The sequence below is a fragment of the Anopheles funestus genome, chromosome 3RL (genome assembly GCF_943734845.2).
Source record: "Anopheles funestus chromosome 3RL, idAnoFuneDA-416_04, whole genome shotgun sequence".
NCBI classification, from domain to species: Eukaryota; Metazoa; Arthropoda; class Insecta; order Diptera; family Culicidae; genus Anopheles; species Anopheles funestus.
The window spans coordinates 9,017,557-9,043,362 of NC_064599.1; the positions used below are offsets into that span (position 1 = coordinate 9,017,557).

General features: G+C 42.8%; 1 long non-coding RNA gene and 1 other non-coding gene across 2 annotated transcripts in view; one reads left to right on the forward strand and one right to left on the reverse strand.

The window, feature by feature from the left end:
* Window positions 1-931: 931 nt before the first annotated feature.
* Window positions 932-25,806, reverse strand: part of LOC125770752 (uncharacterized) — a 38,066-nt gene continuing 13,191 nt past the window's right edge. Inside the window, exon 3 of the long non-coding RNA XR_007419234.1 lies at window positions 932-1,030. This is a non-coding gene — a long non-coding RNA (uncharacterized LOC125770752). The remainder of the gene's footprint in view (window positions 1,031-25,806) is intronic.
* LOC125772507 (U6 spliceosomal RNA) lies at window positions 12,873-12,979 on the forward strand. Its single transcript, XR_007419536.1, has one exon. It is a non-coding gene; the product is annotated as a U6 spliceosomal RNA (small nuclear RNA).

The following is a 25,806-nucleotide window of genomic DNA, read 5'->3' on the forward strand; positions in this document are numbered from 1 at the left end:
GACAAGATTATGTTTATGAGAAATTAATACCACCACTCTTCTTGCGCTCAAATGCTTATTTTTCTCGATCTTCTCTTTTCATCTCTTGTACGTTCCTTCCGTTCAACAGCCTAAAGGATGGACCAAACTTGAAGAGATGCCCTTTTGAACGTGAAGAAGAAAAAAAAGCCAACCTGTACATAATCCAACGCTCTCTGTAAGCATTATGCATTAGACGAGGTAGCTTGACATTAGGCGGAACCGTGAGGAACTCTCCTCAAACAATACCGAACTTTTCGGTCGTTTGAAGATGATCGTCACCGATGTTCGATTGTTGCGACTGCGACAACCGACGTTGGTTGCGACAAATGCGACGATTTATGGGCAATTCCGAGTAAACGAGCGCATAATCGGCCAACAGCCGGTGAGCTGGTTCTAAAATATAATCGTCTACCCCAACGTCCACTGCTGTTGCGTCTCATTGCAGATGGACTACAACATTAACCGCAAAGAAGGGAAAAAAAAATCACCCAAAAACCTGTTCCAGAGCCCAGCAGAGCAGCCCACATAGCAGCCCCGTCGGAAGGTGGGTTTGTTCTCACTTCCATTCATTGTGGTGCAATCCAAACACGCAAACCACACGGTTTGGGGGATATAATGTGCTCCGGGATGGAACAAACCATTCCGAACAATCCTGCCTCTAATTGAAAATCCTGTTTCACATCTGGCAGTAAACTCTACCCTTTTTCCACATGTTGTTCAACTGCAAAACCTTTATTATGATGAATATCCTCAATCAGCGAGACAAAGACCGTACAGTGTGGAACGCATACAGGAAGGATTAAAAGAGTGAACAAAAAAAAACCTCTTCTAGAGCTGTTTTTTCCTACAGCTTCGAGTGCTCTTTGGACATATATTCCTAGGACATGGTGCCGTCAAATATCGCTTACGTGCAGGATGCGTCTACACCATCGTCAGAACAGGCGCAGAAAACACGGGGTGCAACAAATAGATTGTGCTTCCAACCAGTTCCACAGTTATGAATGCTTACCTGGAATAAGACAAGAAGAGAAAAAAAGATTTTTGTTATAAAAATGGCTCAGAAATTGCATTCCACCCCACTTGTCTCCTCCCCAAAACATTACTCCCCGCCGGCATCAGTTTCACTTCGCTTTATTAAGTTCTCTCTGCTGCTGCAAGAGATCGCAACGTTTAGCGGATAATTTGTAGACCTCACTACAGAAAACGGTGCGTAATCGTAGCATGCCGCAAGTAATTAAGCAAAAACAAAATCAAAGCAAACCCGCCATAGAAACACGAAGAAGCGACGGCCAGCAACACCGCTCTACAAGATAATTAAACCGATAGAGTAAAGCATCTCTTTCGCATCTGTCACTCGTCATCCATCAGATGACGCTGCTCCCGGGATTTCCTTGCACGATCGCGAAGTGCAATTTTCTTCCGGTCATCTTCCACTCCACAAACCAACACATCAACTATGGGCATGTGCGTGTATACATAACCTTCAACACGATCACTTTCGCCCCGAACGGATACAAGTATCGTGACGTGTCTCGCTGCTCCTTCAGGTCGAAATGCTTTCTCAGGACGGGGTGAGTGTAATTTTTTTTTGTATTTAACCAGTTCACTCTACATCACTTCCTCACGCAGTACACCCAGGATGCAATCTGTCAACGCCATTTCGAGCGATTGGAGCATGCGATGCCTAAGCGCTGGACGCTTGATGGATGGACAGTTCGTGCGCTCCGTCCAACAGTCCCCAGAGAAGCTGCTGGTCCAAGCAGTGGGCAAGAAGTGTTGCTCCGGTCGGTTTTATGGTGCCAATAAGCAAAAACTCAATAAACAACAACCAACAACAAAAAAAACACGCACAAAACGGGACGAAAAAACAAACTCTCCACTGGTGGACGGATGAGTGTGTGGTCACGATGACGCGATATGGTTCAATCCGGGATGGTAACTGGAGGGACACAGAAACATAATCGCCGGCTCGATTACGTCAGTGGGAGCGTCTTCCAGCGTGCCCATAAAACATGCACTCCAAGGGCTTCACTTGACCGTTGGGTCTGGTTTTTTTTTGGTGATGGTTTTTCCCCCACCTTTGACTCCATGGGAGGGTATTTCTTGGTTGTTGGTCAGAAGCGCTCTTGTTATACTACATACTCCATGCATTCTTGAATGTATGCAAGTGATCCTCAAAATGTTTGGGGAGAAATTCCCGGGGACAATTGTATTGTCCAATATCGTGTAACGCACGATAGCCATAGGATAGCCATAGGATGAAGAATCAGTACTTCAGCTTCAAAGCTACAATATGGCATTGTCACCGTAAACGTTCCCCACAAGTAACCAGCAAGAGAGATCCAGAGAACGAACTTCAAACGCACCATTGTCTGCAACGTCGTCAAAGAAGCATATAAACGACCTAATTTTGTTGTGGAACATTGACACAACGTTGTTGGATCGCTATGAGAAGAACAGCCGGTTGTCTAACTTTTTCATAAAGTTACCGCCATACCTAGGTCCGTAATATCCGTAATCATTGTGTCATAAATTGATCCAAATCAGTGTGCCCGCTTTGATTGAAACGATTCTGGTGAGATCTGACACCGGTATGGTTTTTTTTCGAGGTTCGAGCCTTCAAATCTTCCCGCCATCTAAACCCGATTGCACTGATGCAACACCGATTGCTTAGCCGAACCCTTGGTATTGGGATATACATAGGATCCCAATCGAGCTCCCAGCGGGCTTTTGATGGTGCGATGTTTTGACTTGATTTTGATTGCCCTAACGGTATCCGATGGAGCGGTTCCCGCCGTTGATACATGCCACTCTATCCCCTTGAGGGCACTATTAGAACCCTCGATCGATTCCCAATTCCATTATCCGGCCAATCCGGCTTACAGATGCGCCGGAGACTAGAGCGTCGACTAGACGGTGACTGGGAATTCTAGCATTACCGGATGGAGGAAACATTGGAACTTTGCCAGTGATATCTCTCGACTGCTTTAACCGACTTAAACCAGCACCTTAAAAAAGGTCACCACCGAGTGTCTTGGGAGACTGGAACAAATCCGTAGACATGCACTCCCACGTGTAGAACTTAGATGTACCGCATATGTTCGCCGTGGGTAGAAAACAGATCGATGTAATGGGCTACTACGGGGCATCCGCTGAAATTGATCCATTCTGATTGACTCGAACGGGGACTCGTACTCGGGAGGATCGCACGTGTATGCACTTCAGCCCCGAACAAAAAACCCCCCGTCCGAACAGCAGCGGGTGGCTATAGCTGCAGCATACCGCCGCATCAAAAGCCAGGCGGCGATAAATAATGTAAACAGCAATTAGCTCTACCCTTTTATGGGTGAACATTTCCACTGCCTTCCCCCTTCTGGCATCGCGCCGCAGAGTGCTTTCTAGTTCTGCTGAATGGGCCCACTCTGCGCGGCACTTCATTCTAGACGGCGCACTAGGTGGGATTTAAATTAGCTCGCGCGAACTGTTCGCCCGGTTTCACGATTTTAAGACGACGCCCTGTTCTGGGGGAGATGCATCGACGATCGGGTGAAACGGAAGAAGAAGAAAAACTTCTAGCATACCAACTCGTCTCGACACGCACTCGACGATCTGGCACGATGATGGACGAAAAGTGGACGATCGTATCATCGCCGCTACTTGCCGTTTCGTTCTTACAGCGCCCGGTGTGATGAGATTGCGTCAATTAGAGGGTGCGGAAATGAACTACCAGATAAAACCATTAGCCCATTTATGCTGGCCCTTTCAACACGGTGGCGCCTGACGGCCAAACGGTTACGTTTGCTGGTGGTTTTGCTGTCAAAAGCTCGGTAGAATTTCTAACCCTTCTCTCCCAAAGGTTGGAACTCAGGACCAAAAGCATCCCTAATTTGGCGGATCGTTACCATTGATGATCGACTCACGATTCTGCCTTCAGTGTGAGTACACCACCCGCTCCAGCATCAGGCGTACGAGCGTTCACAGAAATGAACGGGAAAAAACGGCTAGCAAAAACACCAAAAACCCGTGTCCGTGAAGCAGGCGAATCGGTACAACAGTGTGTCGCTTGTTGTATATTAGCTTCGCAATTTAAAACAATTCGTTTCTTTCGTCACTCATCCATCGCTTGATGGGTTGGGCCAAAAACCATGATGGAATCCATTCGGTACCGTTCGCTATTTTCTATGTGTACCTTTTAAACAGTTTAACTGCTTCTAGTGCCAACCAATCGGTTAGTGTGAAAGCTATTGGATACGACAACAATGTACGACAACAATTACACACTTTTCTAAAGCAAATGGAACATACATTAGGCATGGGTAGCACAGTACTGAACCTGTTCGGTATTATGTTCCGTTTGGCTTTGTTGGATAGGATAAAGAAGTGCAACGCAAGACAGAAAATGGACATTTCAACGACGTTCCTTTGTTTCATCACAACGAGATTCATTCGTTTAAGTAAAACTCATCTCTTGGAAAGCTAATTATTTCTTCTTTCAAAGATTGTGAAATAAATAATGTGGAAGATATAAGAGATTAATTGGAAAACCAAATTGAGAGACACCTTAATCTTCAGAAAGGTCACTCTCTCTATCTTTTGAGATAACCTGATGTAGACATATTAGCTAGTATCTCCAAGATCTCTGAAGTTAATCGTAAAAAAAACTTAGATATTTAAACATATTCATTTGAAGAGAGAGAAGATAAAAGAGAATAATTGGAAAACCAAATCGAGAGGTACCTTAATCTTCAGAAAGGTCACTCTCTCTATCTTCTGAGATAACCTGATGTAGACATATTAGCTAATATCTCCAAGATCTCTGAAGTTAATCGTAAAAAAACTTAGATATTTAAACATATTCATTTGAAGAGAGCAGATTAGTCGGAGCTTAGAAATTAAACTTAAAAAATAACACTTCTAAAATATACTCCAATTCCATCCAAGACTTCTCCAATAGCCAGAAGATATTTTATTACCATCTGAAATACCTTTCTCCGAAGGAAGGATAACAAAAACCTCAAACATATGTCGTCCAACAACAACAAAATTACACCAGTTTGGATGATTCAATTGCCCAAAACATGACAGCAAACGACCACTTGTTCCATTCCAACGCGGCGTTTGCTGCTATCTTTCACCGCTACAAGCAAGGACTCGAAAAGTCGTCATCGCCAGGTAGCGGCCTGGGTCTCCACAACGATATGGTTTCTTCACTTTCGTTTCAGCACATGACATGGGTACCGGCTTTCGCTCGGCGTCTGTCGGAGCTAAACAAAACATCGAAAGGGAATGCGATCGACACGGACAACACATAAAATGGAAAGGTACATACGATTGCATAGTGCGAAATAGTGGTTTGTGATGCATGTTGCAATGGTGCGATGCAACGATCGTACCTTGTGTTGCGTACGTGTCCACACAGCTTACTAGATCACTGTTTTTTTTCACCCCTAGAAGGGAAGCGACCGAGATGTTGCTACGGGACGCATCGGAGGATTGGCTGTACAGAGGAAACGAAAACTGGCTAAACAACACTTGCCGATGATGCAATGAGTCGATAGGTTGGGCTTGAATTATTAACCGTACAGAGTCGTACATTCGCAGTCCAGCCAGGACTGCAGGTGTTTCCAGATGAATGAAGATCCATATTTTGAGAAGTGGCTGTTGCTGTGATCGGGATACAGCAAGACCCCTATATTTCTGCAGGTACTCCTTGAAATCCTTGAAATGAAATCCTTGAAGAGTGCGCAAGATTGATCGAGCATTATTTATGTCCGCTCAAAAAATGCTTCACTAAAACCGATCCCATCAGTTACCACACAAAAGCCACCGATTATGGGACAGTTTTCCCAGCATGCTACAGCCGGGAGAAATTCCACACCGCATTAACCGCATCGCGATGAAGATGTCATGCGGGCGTGTGGAGCCTCTCCGCCAAACCTTTTCGTGCTCTTAAGTGCGTACAATTAATCCCTGCTTTCTTCACCCATTTCTTAACCTTTTCTCCTGTTGCTTCGGTGACAACGGTTCCACTACCTTTCCCATTATCAAACATAGGATGAACGGACATATAAAAAAAAGGGTCGAAGCAAACGCAAACGCGTACAAAACAAGACACTTTGACCCCTAGCGACTTTGACCACGGAACCGAAACGGAGACGGATCGGTTCGTTCCATTCGTGACAATCGTTTCGTATCGTTTTCTTTTGGAAGTGAAAGTTTTTTTTTATTCGGAAGCACTTTTCATCTCCGCCACAGATGCAAGAAAGCCTTCGCCTTGGCAGATTGCCTGAAATCTTCCGAATGAAAAGACACATCCACGACCGTGACCGTGGTGGCAAATAAAACATTTAGAAGAAAAAAAAACCTTCCGAAATCAAACGAGCTGATTAGTAGTAAGAGAGAAAATGATTCGTTTTATATTTAGTTTTAATCACTTTCCGCGCTTCGCGCAAAAGACTCACTGTAGGCGTGGGTTATGAATTTCTACCGAGGCCCAATGCACGAGAGCAAACGTTTGCTACACTTTCCCTCTTCTGCCCAGTACGGTTGTAGCAGGTTGTTTTGTGGCCTTTTTTTTGTTGTTGACCGTTTGTTGAAAGCGAGTCGCCTAAAAATCGTCACCATCGTTCGTCGTTTGTCAAACAGTAGCTAGTGTAAGGTTAAGTCTGAGACGGCGCAAGGCACCGGGTGTCCGGTTGATTGTATGCATAAGAGAAGAAGCTGCTGGCCGGCGGTTGTCGATGGGAAAGTTAACCTGTACACAAAATTAAAAACCCTCCTACAGAGGTAAGTATCCTAAACTGGAGTGACTTGAGTAGACGGACAATCACATCATGATCATGCCGGACATGCCTTATTAATAATGGATGGCGTGCCGAGTTCCTTGTCATCAAGTCATGCTATGAAAGTGATTTACTTTGTACGATCATTAATCTACTATGCAAAATCATTTATAAATGCTTGTACTACTCGAAAAGACCACCAAAAAAAACATTTTACCATTTGCAAGTAATTATGGCGAAAAAAAAAATTAACATTAAACTAAGTGAAGTTACTGTTCATTTCATAATCTCATTTTTTATTCAGTGTTGTGCTGTTTTTCTTCTCCCTTTTCTTCTCCGTTTACTCCAAAAATGCATCGGTCTAACGGTCTAAGGTGTAAATTTATTTTTCAACACCTTTTAATTGAATTTTAACAAGCGTCTACCGAAACCGTTTCGTATACGCAACAAGTACGCCGCAACGAGAGCGCCGAGAGGGTTTTCGTGCATGTTACTCTGCGTTTTTTTTTCGATTCATTTAGTCGCACTTAGACACAATGGATCACTTGGGCAGTAAAGCAACGCAAGCGGTTTTTGTGTTTTGTCTGTTTTAGGGCTAGTGTGTGGAGTTTGATCCACAATTTGACCATTTTTGGGGCGTTAATATTCTTTCCACAACAAATTAGACGCCAGCCCGGCCGGCCGGTGGTTGTGAGAAAGTCTTGTCCCCTTTACACGTGAGCATATAATGGTCAACAACAACCAAACCAAAAAAAAACGTTGGGGCGTAACGTGATGGCAGCAGCGCTTGACCCAACCGTTATGGTTCGATCTAATCAATGGGTTTGCATCGTCCGATTTGGTCAGAGAAGATGAGAAAAAACCCTCCACCCATGAGATGCTTTTTTCTTCGACTTGAAACTTCATTTTGCAGTGATGGCTTAGAACGTCGGTGTGGCTGCATTCTGGTGATGAATTTCACTTTTACACCATTCATTTATCATTCTATACGGGATTGTCCGTTTTCGAAAGGTAGAAAGGTAACGATCGGCTGTCGATACATGAGAATGGAAATAACAGTAAATGTTAGAAGAAAATCGAACGAAAAACCCACCTAGAGAAGGTAGGTAAGATGTTTTTGGAGTAGAACAAAAACAAAAAAAGACTGAGCTTCGCCTCAATAATTAGTGTTAATTAGTTTTATTTATCAACTCTGTAGAAGAAAAAAACACTTCCATGCTCTCAGTCACAACTTTGGTGAGGCTTCACTGTATAGATCGTAAGCATAAATGATATTTTTTAACAGTTGCACACACAAAAATTAAAAAAAAACCCGTAACCGCCTTAATTGACTTTTTTTGCTTTCTTTTCCATCCATCAGCAGACAACAAATTTCAATTAATTCTCAAATTCAATATGTTTTCGGAAGCTGTTTGATATGTTGGAGAGAGAAAAAAAACAAGTAAAAAGCAAAAGCAAAAAACACGAAACTTCCTAAAAACTCTAAGGGCCGTTTCTGATTCTAAGAAGAGCTCATGCATGTAAACTGGTATCATGCAACCATTTTGATTGTGTGTCAAAATTGCTCCAAAAACAGTCCCAGGAAGTTCGCGGCGAGCTGAAGGCCATCAGCGCAAGATCATTTCGAAAACTCAACAGAACTCGAATGCATAATTTTCACTTTGTTAGAATATCGTTTGTTTTTTTTTCTTGGGGTTCGTTGGTGATTCGTCTTCTTGATCTCATGTTGATTCGATCCCTATTCTAAAGATCATTCCACGTCCCGCAAAAGGATTCCCGTGCAGGACAGAAATGGGGAGAAAAAAACGGAGCGAGCAGAAACGAAAGACTTGCTGCGTCCGCAAGCGACGAACCTTCGCACGAATAATCAGCACCAGAAATTATGACCACGGCAAACCGATCCATCCGAGAGCGGTTGCATTTCGATCGTCTGCCGTGAGCAATTTATCGACTGGCGTGAATAGCACCGGTTAGCCTTGCAGCCTTGTGTAAAACCGACGCACGCAAGGACTTCGGCGATCGAGGAAGTTGAGGGCTTGGATTAAACAGCAGAAAGGAAAAAAACGACAACAACAACAACAACACGGCCATAACAAAATTAAACACACCCCTACAAGGCAAAGACGGAAAAGGGATTCCAATTTCCAAAGAGTGTAGAATCGGAAGGCGAGGATAGGGGTTGTACGGTGGGAGGAAATTCATCCTTCAAGGGATGATATATTCCTCGAATCAAGCGCTGCATCAACGGCTGCACACTAAGCAGCCAGGGTGGAAAAAAAGAGGGGAACAACACACAGGGACAGGGATTATACACAGGGAGAGGGAAAATTTAAATTGTTTACCACCCGCTAATTCGGCTGGTATTCGAAGGACATGCTTCGAGGGATAAGCATCATGATTTTATTTTTTTTTTTCGTTCATACTTCGACACACGATACACGCATACTTTAGCCAACCTGTGGTTCGTATATTTTTTGGGGAAGCAATTGAAAAAGCAAGAAAAACATATAAAAGATTGTGTTTCTACTCGGTAGAAGAATAAAACATTTTTATCTTTGTTATTTGGTTTGTGATTGAAGCATTGTCACTATCTACTGAGAGCTATAGTAAACAGGCGAAACACACCGTACAGTTATTACGATCGTTCCAAATGGTCTTTGTGTCACGTTCATTGTCACGAACGAAAGTACGAAAAAAAAGTGTACTAAATGCACATTAGTGCACGTTTCATTTTCCATCAAATATGCACTCGGTTTACTTGCGTCAAGTGTTATGTGATAAATTTGTTTAAACAACACCCACTAGAAATGGGACTGAATTCTAAGAAGTCATTAAAAACAAACACATTAGAGTCATAATATTATTTTAAAAAAGGCACTCTTTGGTAACACTTAGGATCTTCTCTAAAGTATTTACTCAAATACAGAAAAACCAAATTAAAAAACAAGTAATTAATAAAGCATAATTAAAAGCTTTTAAATGTACATCGCTTTTCTCCACTAAACATCCATTTTATAGGGATAAAACAATTAAATTTATCGACATAACATTGCACAGACTGTTCCCACCCGGCCAGACATATATCACTCACAATGCACACGACAACAATGTCATCCATTGGCAGTGACCTTTTGCGAGCGAAATGACAGATTGATGATACACAGGCCCTGTTGCCTTGATTATGACACTGTATAGATACGCTAGCATTGATAAGCTCCTCGGTGAGAAATCTTTAAATGGCATTGCCGTAAATACAAGAAGGAAGTGAAGTTTCAAACAGGACCTCAATACCCAACGATGACACTGAAAGGCATCCAACGGTTGAAGGTAAAAGGTGATTTCAAGTGCTCTGAAGGTCCATTCACACTCTCGGGACTGGAGATGAATTTGGGACAGTGTTCTCACGCTTCGACGCAGACACAATTACCTTTACTGCAGCACCTGAAGAAATAGCGCTTCCGAAAAAAATGGTACGAAATAAAATGTACCAAAGTTGAAATTCAGCTCTCTGGGTAAGTGAACTGTCTTTACAGGGGTTTTTCCCTTCTGTGTTTAATTGAAGCAATTCAAGCCCTCTCTCTAGTGTCGTACCTGCTACAATGTTCTTAAATTTGCATTCCCACCGTACGGGTAAATCGGACTCATACTTCTAGCTACGCCGAGGTGAAAGTTTGCCATAATCCTTACCTGTACCAAATACATTCTTCCGTGTGATTGATTGGTCTCGTGTTAGTGCCAATCCTTCGCCTGCACAGCTTTGGTCCGTGGATTTCAGGATTACGTGACGTCGGTTTTGAAGAGCGCTGGCCTACAGCTGGCGAAAACGGCGGCTGGTCGCTGGCGGGAAAATCGATAAATTCCACTGCACGCGTGCTTAACTACACGGTGGCCGCTTCCTCACGGTCACGTTTGTGGCCTACTGAGTGTGGTGTGCGCTCAAAATCGATAGTCACCGATGTAGTCGAAGGAAACTTCAAGAGGTGCGTCACACTGGCAACAAACGCATCTTTCTAACGTCAGAACGTAAAAGATCACCTGGCACCTGATGTTCAATGGGACGAAGTGGAGGATACCTTTGCACCAGGGAAACCGGTTCCTCCCCTAGATAAGGCGACCAGTCGGGGCTCCGAAAGATGGGGAGTTTTTGATTTTTTTTTACTGTTGTTTCTCACTGTCCTATCTTATTGAGCCTTATTGAGAGTAGGGTTTGCATGGGGTTCCATTTATACGTTTTCGTGTCCTGTTGTGGCTTTTTTTTTGTTTTTTACACATCTACAATGGTACGCACTTCGACACGATGAAGAAAAAAAAATCCCTCAACACAGCCGAAAAGAAGGCACCGAACAGCACGCACCTGCACGATACAAGCGTAATGGTCGTTAGGGCAAACAGCAAACGGACGACTGCTACCAGCAGTAGCACAAACCGGACAACATTAGCATCGGAACGAAACTAAAAGTCGCCGGTGTATCGATGGGGTGAGTTCAATTCCTCAACGAAAGTAAAACCTCTCGCTCACCATGACCATTTCGCAGCCTGGGACAGAGCACACATGCACACCAACACAAAAGCGCCGCCCGGTTTTAAGGGCCAATTTTCTCAGCGATGGGTTTATGCTTTGGCAGTTGTTATTACACCAAGAACATCACTTGTTGCGTGCCCAGAGCCACCTTTTAACACTCGCCCTTCTGTTGGGGGTTCCAGTTTAAGAATCGCGCACTCACAACATTCAAAACACCGATCGTTTCTTTTGCTATCGCAGGCGGGAAATTAATTATTCATAGCAACCGAAAACCAACCGAGTTGGCCGATTTGTGAAAGTTTTGCACCGGCGTCCACACACGCCGTAAACGTTTGGCGCGTTGATTTCATCTGCGAATTTTGTGACCGAAATTTGTGGCTCTGTCACGCGGCACTTGCTACCTCACTAGAAAACAACACTTTCCCTATCGTTGATGGCGAAACAAAACTTTACCCCCACTGTGAGTGTGTTTGTGTCACCGTCAAATTTTGTAAAAGGGTATTTAAATTTACTTCCGCAGTGTTGGGCTTTATTTTTGACTATCTTTTTTCACGTGTGTTTACAAAACTTCACCTACTAGCTCCTGGTGCAGACTTAATACAAAACTGCAAAATACAAAGCGGTTGTCGGTAAAACTGTTTTTGCGACCTTAGCGTATCTCATACGCGTTGTTTATTTACGCAAGCGTAACCTTAGCTCGCGCACACGGCGGAGAGTTTCCGTATTATTCCCGGTTGCGTATTTTTTCGAACTTCACCACACGCGCTGCCTGATCGACCGCGTGTTCGGCTTGGCTGTTGAAACACGAATGAAACGATCGGTTCGGTTTGTTGCGCTAGGAAGCCCGCGTATGAACAATTCCGGTGGAGGTGCTTCCAACGAAATAATTGCCGAAGCTGCATAAACTTGCAAAAAGACATAATTTTTTTTTGTTTACAATCTTATTATCATAAAGAAAATCTTTACATTAAATGTTTGGGATGAAATTATGTTAAACAATATTAAAATAATACGATTTTTAATATTATTTTTAAATTTGTTTGCCGAGTGGAATTGCTTGAAATCGTAACGCTCGTTTAAATTTTCTTTTACAACGAGCGCTCAGCTCTGTTCGCTCTTTATGCTCTCTTTATTTTCTTTCTTGGATCGACCACCGAACGCATTCGTGTTGCGATGAGTTCCAGCATGCTCTCTTCTGAGTGCTCTTAGCACGTTTATACACTTGTTAATGCTTTATCTGTTGAAACATATGAACAATAATATGGGCATATATGCCGGTGTAATTTATTTTTACTTAAACTGTTAGCATAAAGCTGCTCAAACTTATTTTACACATAAAAAAGTGAACATAAGAGACAATAAATAATAAAGACGAAAACATGCACATCATAAATTAAATTCCAATGGTGAGAAAAAGGTTTCGCTTCAATGAAGCCTTACAACAGTTGCATAGGTCATCCAGCAGCTTTGTGAATATCCTTTATCCATCGCTAGAACAAGGATTCAAAACGGAATGTATATATATTGATTGAGTGGCACACATCCTTGTCTTTGCTTCGGCAAGACATATACTAAAATTGGAACGATACAGAGAAGATTAGCATGGCCCCTGCGCAAGGATGACACGCAAAATCGTGAAGCGTTCCACATTTTTTTATGAAACTTTATGGTTCCTATGAGACGATTGGATTTATTCTTCAGTATAGTTGACTACAAACATCTCTATAACACCTTCTTCAGATAGTGTAACAACAAGTTATTACTCGATGGATGTATCGTCCGGAAATCTCAATACGGCGAATTATTTGTTTGTTTGGATACCGATTGGAGCAGCCGACGAAACAAACAACCTCAAGGTCTTTTCTTTCGCTCAAACAAACAACAGAATCTTCGCTTAAATTTTCACGTAAAAGAGCTCCTATAAAACACTTTCTTGTGCCATACTGTCAGTAGAATTCTTGCCACACACACGCAGTACCCCAAAATGAAATTCGCGTTCGTATTTGTCCTGCTTAGCCTGCTGGCTGTGGTTAGCTTCTCTCAGGCTGGGGAACCTGGCGGTGCTACTGACGATGGAGACGTGAATACTGAAGTGACTCCAGAGGATACGGTGGAAACACAAGCAGAGCTGAGCGGCCGAGGCTTTTGGTTGGACTTACTCAAGAAATTGTTAAAAATATAAAAATAGAAAAAAATAGTAATACATGTATAATACGAACCACACAACCGAATCGTGTTGCGTAGTTCAATTTTAAAATCTTTGAAGAATCAATATAAAAAAAACATATTCCAATCTATGTGATCTGTTTGAGGCTTATGTCAAAAGGTTTCTTTAATTAGTATTTATAAATAATTGTGTAATAATCTTACAACTGTTACTTCTTCTCCATGTTCCATATCCAAATGATCAGTTCTCGCTACGATCTTAAGGTCTGGATAGGATTCACACCGGATCACCGCCTAAAAAGATTCTGTGTTAGATGCTGTTCAATTTAGAGTTTAGATCTATAACAGGAAACAGCTTGCTGAATTGTCAAGCTACCTTACTGAATTATTCGTTTCGGGGTATATTCAGCAGTATAGTTGACTACAACTATCTCTATAATTACCGTCTCCTGATAGTGTAACAACAAGTTATAACTCGATGTATACATCGTCCGGAAATCTCAATAAGGCGTATTAATGTTTGTTTGGATACTAGTAGGAGCAGCCGACGAAACAAACAATTTCAAGGTCTTTTTGTTTTGTTCAAACAAACAACTGAATCTTCGCTTAAATTCCCACTTAAAAGAGGGCTTACCTTCAGTCTTATCTTACTCTTGCCACACACACAATACCCCAAAATGAAATTCGTGTTCGTATTCGTCCTGCTTAGCCTGCTAGCTGTGGTTAGCTTCTCTCTGGCTGAGGAACCTGGCGGTGCCACTGACGATGGAGACGTGAATACTGAAGTGACTCCAGAGGATAAGGTGGAAACACAAGAAGAGCTAAGCGGTCGAGGCTTTTGGTCGGATTTATTTAACAAATTATTTAAACTAGAATAATAGAAAAAACCGTAATACATGTATAATACGAACCACACACCCGAAACGTGTTGCGTAGTTCAATTTTAAAATCTTTGAAGAAAGAAAATAATAAAAAAAAACATATTCCAATCTATGTGATCTATTTGAGGCTTATGTTAATAGGTTTATTTTAATATTGGTATTTACAAATAATTGTGTAAAAATCTGACAACCATCTTCTTCATGATACTTTGCCAACTAATTAGTCTATGTTACGATCTTAAGGTCTGGATAAGGTTTGGAGGTCGTTCTCAAGGTCTTTTCACTTTAGAGTTTAGATCTATAACAGGAAACACCTTGCTGAATTGTCAAGCTACCTTACTGAATCATTCGTTTCGGGATATATTCATCAGTATAGTTGAATAAAAACATCTCTATAACACCTTCTCTTGAGAATGTAACAACAAGAAGCTAGTATTCGATGTATATTTCAGCCGGAAATTCAGATTAGGCGAATTATTTGTTTGTTTGGATACCAATTGGAGCAGCCGACAAAACAAACAATTTCAAGGTCTTTTTTTGCTCAAACAAACAACAGAATCTTCGCTTAAATTCTCACGTAAAAGAGCTCCTATAAAACACTTTCTTGCGACATACTGTAAGTAGAATTCTTGCCATACACAAGGTATCCCAAAAATGAAATTCGCGTTCGCATTCGTCCTGCTTAGCCTGCTGGCTGTGGTTAGCTTCTCTCTGGCTGAGGAACCTGGCGGTGCTACTGACGATGGAGACGTGAATACTGAAGTGACTCCAGAGAATAAGGAGGATACACAAGCAGAGCTAAGCGGTCGTGGCTTTTGGAGGGATTTACTTGAGTATTTTTTAAGAATATAAAAGTAGAAAAAATAGTAATACATGTATAATACGAACCACACCCCCGAATCGTGCCTAGTATCTTTGAAGAATGAAAATAATAAAAAAAACATATTCGAAGGATAACATAACAATAATATGTGTTACATTCTGTTCAATTTAGTGTTTAGATCTATAACAGGGGCGGCCCGGTGGTGCATATGATAAACGGCGCCAGTCCACACGGCCGGACCGGGTTCAAATCCCATCCGGACCGTCCCCCCGTAGCAAGGACTGACTATCCGGCTACGTGGTAAAAATAAGTCTAGTAAGCCAGAAATGGCCGGCGTGACCTGTAAGGTCGTTAAAGCCAAGAAGAGAAGAGATCTATAACAGAATCTAAAACAAATACTTCAACAAACTTGCTGAACTGTCGAGCTACTTATCAGTATAATTGACTACAAATATCTCTATAATACCTTTTCCTTATAATGTAACAACAACAAATTGTTATTCGATGTATACATCGTCCGAAAATCTCAATACGGCGAATTATTTGTTTGTTTAGATACCAATTGGATCAGCCGACAAAACAAACAACCTCAACACATCCTCAAGGCCATTTTATACTTTGTGCAAACAAAAGCAACTTATCCCTTAGATTCTGCCCTAAAAGAGCTCCTATAAAACACTTTCTTCGAACATAACGTTTGTTGAATTCTTGCCACACACACACACGGTGCCCAAAATGAAATTCGCGTTCGCATTCGTCCTGCTCAGCCTGCTGGCTGTGGTTAGCTTCTCTCAGGCTGAGGAACCTAGCGGTGCTACTGACGATGGAAACGTCGATGCTGCAAGCAATATTGAAGTAACTCCGGAGGATAAGGTGGAAACACAAGCAGAGCTAAGCGGTCGTGGCTTTTTGTTGACAATACTAAAGAATCTCCTAGAAGGACGTCCTACATATTTTGTTTAAAATCAAGAAAAAATAAAAGATATATAAAACGAACCAAACATTCGCATTGTGTTGCGTAGTTCAATTTTAAAATTTTTGGAAAAATTGAGAATAATAAAACAAATATGTTGTAATCTGTCTGGGGATTATACTAGTAACATTATTTTAAATAGTATTTGTAAGTGATTGTAGTAATATTTGAATACTAATTACAACCTACGATCTAGACTTAATCTTATCACATATCCAAATAGTCGGTGCTGTCATGTGAGGAGGGACCAGTCTCACTACTAGCTATACCCCGATTCACCGCCTAAAAATATTGTGTGTTTCACATTTTGGAGTTTAGATCTATGTATAACAGGATCTTAAGCAACTATTTCAACAAACTTGCTGAATTTTCAAGCTACCTCATTTATATTGAATTCTTATATGTACTATCCCTATACTACTGCAACGGGCTTTCAATAAAAAGCTGAAAGATACAACAGAATAAATTTGTGATATTATTATATCTTTCATACTCTCGATGCGAGAACTCGCTAAATGTGCTCCACATATTCTCATGTACATCTCCAAAATGTCATCTACAATACGTGTCCAATAACGCTTGACATAGTTTAAAAACTTTATTTCATCTATCCATCTATCAATCGGAACGCCATTGCTTGAACCGTGTTTAAACAATTAGCTCCGACCACTTAATTCATTAAACAAATACACTCGTCATTGTCGTTACAGGATCCGGCACCACGACCTGACATGTGACACATGGCGGAGCAGAAGCTGTTGGCCCACTTGGGACCATCCTTTGATGTGCAGGCCAAATTTTTGCCGAACTGTGCCTCACCAACGGAGAACAACCCCGCAAGGGCCACCAAAAGGAAGGATACTGCGACGAATCTCATCTTTGCTGCTAGTGTTTGCGTTGCGACTGTACACGGAGCGTTACCTGACCACACAGTGTCGTATAGGAGCACGTACTATCGGTTGCTAATGAAGCTATCCAAATGGCAACCGAAAGGCTGATAAAACCTCCATATTAATACTGGCAGCAGACGATGAGTGTGCGGTGTTTGCACATACGGTGTACCAATTTTTTCTCCAAAAATCCGACAAACCTTGAACCACTGTATGATCAATATTGGAACGTTCGGCAAACGTAGAGGATGATATGATTAACGTGATTTCTTTGAAACGGATGAAATAGTGTTTGTAAGTCCGATAGACAACGAGTACCTTTAAGCAGAGGAAATAAAATGCCCCCCAAAATCCACCTCCATTTGCTCCTTCTCCAAGTCCTCCAAACGTTTGTTTGAACAAGTGCATGTACAGACATACAACGACACATCGAAAGAAACGAAGAATATCGAAAGATTTTGCTAGATTTATCACTAAAAACTTTCCACAAAACACATTTCTAGCATCCCACACTAAAATTATTTCCCATTTGCTAGACTTTCGCATACCACCGTCAGCCATCAGCCTTTAAGCTGTCCGTCAAACGGCCTGATCGCCATTTCCAAATGTCCGCCATTTACCATTGACACACATTTCCATAAGTTACTCTCAACGCCCTATGTCAGTCCAGCGTAGCAGAGGTAGCATACCATTTTTCTTCCTTTAGGAATAGAAAGAAAAAAAACAATCATCAACTATACGGACGAGAACTGCGAAATCATCCATTCGCACGTCGATTAGCGTACGCCCCGCGAAAACGTGTGACTTACTCCTGTTGGGCCCACGAATGCCCCTGCCTGCCAGAGCAAAGTGGATTGCCTTAACGGTAAAAAATATGTTACGAGTTAGGTTCCAAAAATTATTTCAAACTCAACCATGCACACCAAAAAACTGTTGGATGAAATTGAATAAATGACAAAATTGCTCCGCAACGACCGCTGGAGAAGCTGTCATTAAGTACCGCAGCGAGTGGGCGAAGAGGATTCCGCACTCCGCAGTACGATCGAAGAGTTGATCATTTTTAGCGAACAACACGGTAGGCCACAATGTCAAATGCGAAATAAACACCTCAAGACGCACAGTGTCAGTGCGTGTTGATGACCTCTTCTAGCGATGGTTTTAAAAACCTTGTACACCTTGATCGTATGACAGACTCCCCGTTCTCTGTGATGTAGATATATTTCTTTCACTAGAAACTAAGAGCAGGAAACATGTTTCAAACAGTCGATTAGAGGATAAAAATCCACTCTACATTAGACGTCAGCATTTTATTCTCATGATTCTTCTGGAGTTTTGGGCGGTTTAGTGGGTAGTTATACTGTAGTTTTGGGCGCTTTAGTGGGTTTGTCTTCACACGCACATTCGTTATCGTCGCACAAAGGCAACTTGTTGTAGCTGCGGCAGTGAATGTTACACCGTATTCTCGTACTCGCATCACACGGTGATTGTCCAACGGTCACCGTAGCAAACAGTCCGATAAGCGCGAGTAGCAACCAAAATGGCAACGATAGATTCATCTTCGAATTTGGACGACAACTAACTTGAGCAAGATCCGAAGGATAAACTGCGTTTTATATTCGTCTTTAGACAAGGTGATTAGCAAAACAGCTGAAAAAGTGCACGAATTGATTTGCACAATTGGTTTTGCAAATTGAGCGCGAAGTTTTCCAGTTCCAATAACTCAACGATCCGGAGGGTCTTGAAGGTTGAGGAACGATCCTGAGGGTCTTGAAGATTGAGGGGGATTTTTAAGCTCCTTAACAAAAATTCTCTTGTGTTATGTGTGTTGTCCAGAGGTTTAAGCATACCAATACACACTTCGGGAATTGTGTGTTTAAACAGATTTCATGTCTTTCCTTGTATTCCACCAGATCAGTGACTAAATTTCGCGTGAATTGTTGTACGATGATAATCACCTATATTGACAAAGCTTTTTGTCTACTGAGGCAACCAAGTTTCTTCATTGAGCTGCCATTTTGAACTGAAAAGGTTGAAATTCTTGAAAATTTTATTGAACCACATAACCATCATAACATAGAGGCCATTTATACAGAGTTACATGAACCACTTAACACTGTATGTTACGCAACGCTAGATAGACATGTCGCTGCTCAGTATCTTGGAAATTGTAATATTTTAATTTACTCACGCCGCGTTGCGTAGCTGGATGATAAATTTTCTCTTCCCTACGAAAAAAAAAATAAAAGAACAACCGGTAACCATTGCAAAACAACGAACCAGATCTGCCCTCACACCCTGACCTTCCGACCGTACGACGGTAACGACATAAAAACGAATCACGAAACAAAAGCCACCCCGAAAGTGGTGCCCCCGCCGGCTTCCCGGGGAAAAATAAAAACATAAGCCGCAAAGCTAACGCACACGCAAAATTGTCCGCACATTTGCCCAACACTCGTTTGGCAGATAATTTCCATTTCTTCCGAAATCATCCTACGAGCACCCGCTTGGTATACGCCGAAAAACGGTGCCGAAAGAAATCGAAAAGCGATCCAACGTATTCGGTCCCGATGTTCCGACCCGCCGCCTTGCGAGTAACCTTCAGCGGGCGAGTTCTCGTCCCCGTCTCGTCCTCGTCAACATCATCCCGTGTTAGCGGGTTTATTTATTGTACTCCGATTAATTTCCGCACTTCCGCACTGCACTGCACCGTGATCCGCCGGCTGATGATCATGAAGTCACCAGCAAAAAAAACCCGCTCAAACAGTCGGCTGACTCGCGATCACCACGAGACGTACCAGAGATGTCGGGGAGTATTTTGTAACTTTTTATGCGGCATTTCTCCGCCCCGGGCTGTATCATACATAACGCTACATTGACGTCGAACGCAGTTCGCTTATGCTCGGGAACTTGGGAAGCGTCCGTATATGTGTTTGTGTCTATGTGTACATATGGAGACACACCAAAACGCATGACCCAACCTACTCGGGAGTTCCTAGACGTCTCGGGAGGGGTTGGAACTCAAGAAATTCGATATCTGGCGGGGTTTTTTGTTTCTCCAATCGTTGAAACGTCATACGGGACCGTTCGGGCGCGTTATCGCGTTGATGGCGTGATTCATCGAAAGAGAGAGTTGCCGGCGGTTATTATGTTTATTCCTGCGAGTGTGTGTACATGTTTTTTTCTTTTCTTTTCGTATATTATCTGCACGTATGTACACGTTGGGCCCTTTAACCCAGAGGTGTACGGGATAGAGAAGATCATTCGTGCCATAAAGAGCATGGAAGGATCTCCGCGGAAAGTAATCACCTTGAGTGTTTTTGGATTATTGCGAAATGTTGCTACAAGAAGCTCACATGATGGAGCAGTTATTACCAATTCCAGTGGAACGTATAATTAGTACTGCAGTTGAATCGCTATTGCATAAAGATGATAATCGCCGAATGTCAAAACTATAGCCTGAGGAACAGAATCGCATATTTTGAATCGATCAGGATTTTGGAAGTAAATCCAACAAGAATTGAACAGTTTACAAACTAACTAACTAACTTCATTTTAATTTGATTAACAGTACTTCAGTAAGTAGTAAACATTTCTTAACGCCATCTGATCTAAACCCTTTTAGGCATCTTGCCAATGTAACATCTTGCCTATGCGATTCCCAACACGCTCTGCCACACTAATTGAAATGTAATCGTAGCGTCTTACAACGTTACCAATGTTTCCGTACATGGCACACCTTCGTGTGAGAGTATCTCCGTGACCGGTAAGGTTGATCGCCGAATGCGATCGATTACGTTATCAAGTGACAGGCCGCCACCAGAGGGCCTCTAACCTCCAGCCTAACGTGCTCCGTTCGCTTATGATAGACAAATGACACAAACGGCAGCTGTCTGCTCCATCAAATAACATGTTTACAATTTCTACCTTTGGTTCGCACTCAAAACAGTTTCAGTTCCCGAACCAAACAATAAAAAAAAAACTCAAGTAACACTCCCCAAAGGAAACGGGGCGGCAGAGAAACCGCCCTGTGTCCCACCGAAACAAGCGCTTTTGACAGTTGCGCTGAGTGAAATCGAAAGTTGAACCCGTGTCTCGAGCTCGGAACTCGAAGAAGGAAATGAAACCTAAAGGCCCATAAATCAATAGCCGCACGCCGTGTCCAATATAATCGGCATTATCGGAAATCGTTAGGCATACGAACGTGTATGGTCCGGGATTCAAGCGGGCGCGACCGTTTTTGGAACGCTCGCGGAACCACCTTTCGCTATCCTTTTCCGTCACTCTCGCATGTGCAGAATTTCTTCCAGCTTCCAACTTGGCTCCGTAAACTGTAATGTACTGGTCCACCTTCGGCTTCGATGCGCTCATGCGGGAACGTCCCGTGCCTCATCCACTCGCTCTCTCAGCTCGCAGGATTCCTACAGGGAATCTGATTATGAATTCTTTGCTATTTCATAATCTTCAAATGAATTTCTTCGTTTCTTCCGACTGGCCGCAATAGTGAAAGGTACCCCAGCCCGGTGTGTATGATCATTTTTGGGGTGGCTTCTGGTGTGATTCGCGGAATAAAAACCCTTCCCGTGTGGTGAATTTGATACGCGCCCACTGACCATCCTGGGCGTCAGAAGCGTGCGCACCAGGTCTTGTGTCTATCCGTTTGGCAAGCGTCCAAAAACAGAAAGTCGTTATGACAAAACTTTTTCCTCCGGACGTTAGGTCGCCCTGGACACACCAGTCCTCAGTGGACGAAGGTTCACCGTCGGCAAACGGGCGTCAAACGGTTTTCGTTCAATTTCCCTCTTCAGACCATCTCCACGGGCACATTCCGTACCACAAGGAGTCGTAGGAAACGTTGTCTACACCTCTGCTAAGGCAATAGTTTTCTTTGTAATTTAGAAAACTAATATTTATTGACATTGTTTGATCCTCACACAACGATGATGGCTCCCTGAGTACGGAGTCGCTAGGTAGGATGGTGAGCTTCTATTGGAGAGGCCTTCGCATTGAGGATGTAACAATAAACATATTCGCGAGTGAACCCACCTCGCTTGGTTTATTTCTACAACACATTCCAACACACGTCTGGTAGGACCCTTTGAGCGTCTTATTATGGCAAGGGACATGGAATGGTCGAAGATTTGGGTTCAAATACGGCACGGCAACAAATCACCACTTCGGAGCACACATTACCATAAACTGCCAATAAAAATAACTGTCCCGGAACCTATGATCAGATCTCTTTTTGCCGTTCCTCCTGACAGCGGGTGACGTTTGGACACTTTTTGAACGACGCCAGAGCAGGGTCGTTGAGCAAAACAGCAATTCAAAGTATACAATTGCAAAAACTATCGCTGGCGCTGGAAAGACATTTTTACACTCTCGTCTCTGGTATGTTGGAAATATCTTCATCCCAAAAAATTCCTTACCCATTACACCATACATTGCAGAGATTGCGGACTTCTGTCTCCCAAAAAAAAAGGAACATCCGGCAAGAAATCGCTTCCGGTTTCAGAAACAGGGTAGAAACTCTACCTGCAGCTAATAATGTATCTTTTTATGACGCACTCTCAGTAACTGGTAAATTCCATAAAATATCCAATTAGCAGTTCCATTAGCAGTTGCTGTCTGTGCAATCGCTTAAGGTCGTCTGTCCGCAGACCCTAGAGCTGGTTCACCACCTGACCCTACCACCGATAGTGATCGATACTATCCGAAACCCACCAGGAATTGATCGGGTTTGGAATTCGGTAAAACATGTACACTTCCTTCCCTTTTTCTCTCTCTCTCTCTCTCTCTTTGATCCAATGTAGCAATGTAGCAAAAACTAAAGAAAAAAAACGCAACCTGTAGTGCAAGTGCAATAATAATTGTTATCTCTCGTAGGTAACCACAGGCTCGTCTAATGCCCTTCTATCGGCATGTTATTTTTTTGTGGAGTAGGAAGCTGTCCGCTAATAGAGTTGACCCAAGGGGTTCGGCTACTGCTGCACCGTACCTGCTGCGAGGAAACGGCAATGAAAATCAGATTACAAAACGTACCGCACGCTTGAAGTTCAGGGGCAGGTGCACTGGAAAAAGGGCAACTATTTCTGCCATCTCGCTTCCCTTTATCAGAGAGCACCAGGAAGAGAGCTTCAGCTGAGCGATTGGAGTTTAGCGAGGTACCGGAATGGGGCTCGGTTTGTTGTGTTGGTAGTTTTTTAATTTATTTCAGCGACGGCGTGGACTGCGATAGGACTTTGGGATCACCTCCATTCGGCCACAATAGTTTTTCACTGGAAATAATGTGAAAGTAAAGCTTCGTCGATGAGAAATGTATTGCTGATCGAGTAATATTTTCAATTTTTTTGAAATGTTAATAAGATATGTACAAAGTAAGAAACAAATTCTAAATAGAAATCCTTTTACGTCGTGTTACATATCATATCTTTCAACCCATCAAAGAACATGACTTATAATGAAGGTGAACTAATTAAAATGACGTCAAAAGCCGTCCAACTAACGTAACCAATAAAAGGTGGAATGAAACCTGATCTCGTTTCGGATGTATGCCGTGCAAAAGTTAATGAGTCAGGTTTGTATTCTGTCATTCTGTTTTATGTTATCTTAGAGCAAAAAAACCAAAGGCGAAAACACACAAACCACAAAACAAATCAGACATAACATTGTACAATGGTAGCAAAACTTAGAAGTCGCTCCATCATCCAACGTGTGATAGCGATCTCTCAGATGAGGATCTTCAACCATTCGGGCCGGTTAAGGCTACCTAAGCTTCCTAATTACTCTGCTGTAGATTTCCTTAACAAACACCAGCATTCTTGTTGAATTATGTTTGCTTCTTCCCCCCAAAAAAAAATCCTAAATACATTTGCAGATGAAAGAAATTATCGATGCACCGGCCTCGTACTCCGTCGACGAGAGGCACGACGGCCCCTGGGCGAGGGGATAAGAAGAAAAGAAAATCTAATTTATTGAGCACCCCTTCGATTACGCTCAATTTATGATGGATTGTAAATTGCTTTTGACATCAAATCCAATTAACTGCACCATTCAACCGAAAAGCCCACTCCACACACACACAGACACTGCAGAAATCATCGAAGTGCATCGATTAAACGGTGCCCAGGACACAAACCCGGGGTGGGCACCACAGGGAGACACGACGTTGGAGGCCATGTTTGATCATGTTTGTGCCCCATCTTCGGCTCTGGGGCACGTCTTGTAACATGGGAAGATGTGTTTCTTCCAACCGCATACTGCGACCGCAACGTGTTCGGGAGGGGGGGGGAACGTTGTCTGCATATGCCGACCGCCGAATCGCAACAGAAGCCAAAAAGCCGTCTGGAGCAAGTGTGCAAGATTAATGACGCGTGAGCATGAAGCCGTGTGATCACCGTCCGTGCCTTTTAGGTGCGATCGATTGCGTGTTTAACGCGAAATGGAATGCCGCTGTTTTGTGAGAATTGGTGGAAGTAGTGCGTCGCATGTTTAGAAGTGCACAATTAGCAGCACAGTGGAAAGTGAGTGTTTTGGTGTAAGATTAATCGAGGATGACTTCAACCGTTGCAGGGTGTATTGCGTAATGCGAATTAGATTTAGCTTTGTTTACGCACAAACCCTTCTATAAGAACTCACCTCTGCTGGCGAAAGTAAGCGACTCCACAGGAACAGAAATTCCCAGCAACGAGACAAACGTCCGTTAACCTGTCCATCCGGACACCATACACGTCACATGGAATTAGTGTACGTGAAATAGCCCCCGCTAATTATGTCCTTCTTTGTCGCCATTTAAAGAGCATCATCTAAATAATTAAATTACGCAACCGAACGTACCGAACGTACCAAGAGACCTGTACGTCAGGATTTCACCCTCATTCGTGGTGACATTCGCACAAAATCGGGCTTCTCGATGAAAAAAGAAAAAGCACTCCAACCCCTTGCGTAATGCCCATTAATTAAACGCCGTCATAATTGACGCAGCCGGTCTGTGACTCTCCCTTTCGCTCCAGCGACTCCATTCAAGGGAACCATTTTAAGCGACGGCTAAGCGATGGCTTCAACACCACACGCAGCTCGGTTACTTTCATTACCAGTCCGGTGTGTAAAATAATCAGCTAAACATGAACGCACCACATCGACCACTTGGACATCGAATCCCCAAGTGCGAGTGTGTTGCTTGAGGTGTAAATTACATGCAATCTAAACTTGCCGATAAGGTCCGTGCTATGTACATCGGTTGTGCTATCTGGCAGGTGCATTCGTGCATCGCGTACTGTCACTCCACACCCACCCTCAAGATCGATCTTCGCCGGGTGGCCAGACTCGATGTGCCGATACGAAGTGAAGAAAGGTATGAGGTATTGCAGACGCTACTGATGGAATCTGGCAAATGAACCAGCGCCCCCGTGTGTATCGAGAGTGTACTGTGGAATCGTTGGAAGAGTATATTACGGACGTGAAAGTCGTGTAACTATTCGCCGGATAATGATACAGCTTAATTTCAGTTCAGTTTTTAATATTATTTCTGACGTGTAAGTAGAGATGTATGATTAGACTGGAATGCAAAAACACCCTTTTGAAGCGGACTGTATACATTGAGCGAGATCGGCAAACGGGCATATATTACGTAGTAGTTTTCGATTGCAAATGTAGCATATAATGATAGTTCTTGGGATAAACAGGTGTGGAGTGAAACATAAATGCAAATCTACTTTATACCACTTCACCAAATTTAATTGCTCTTCTTCA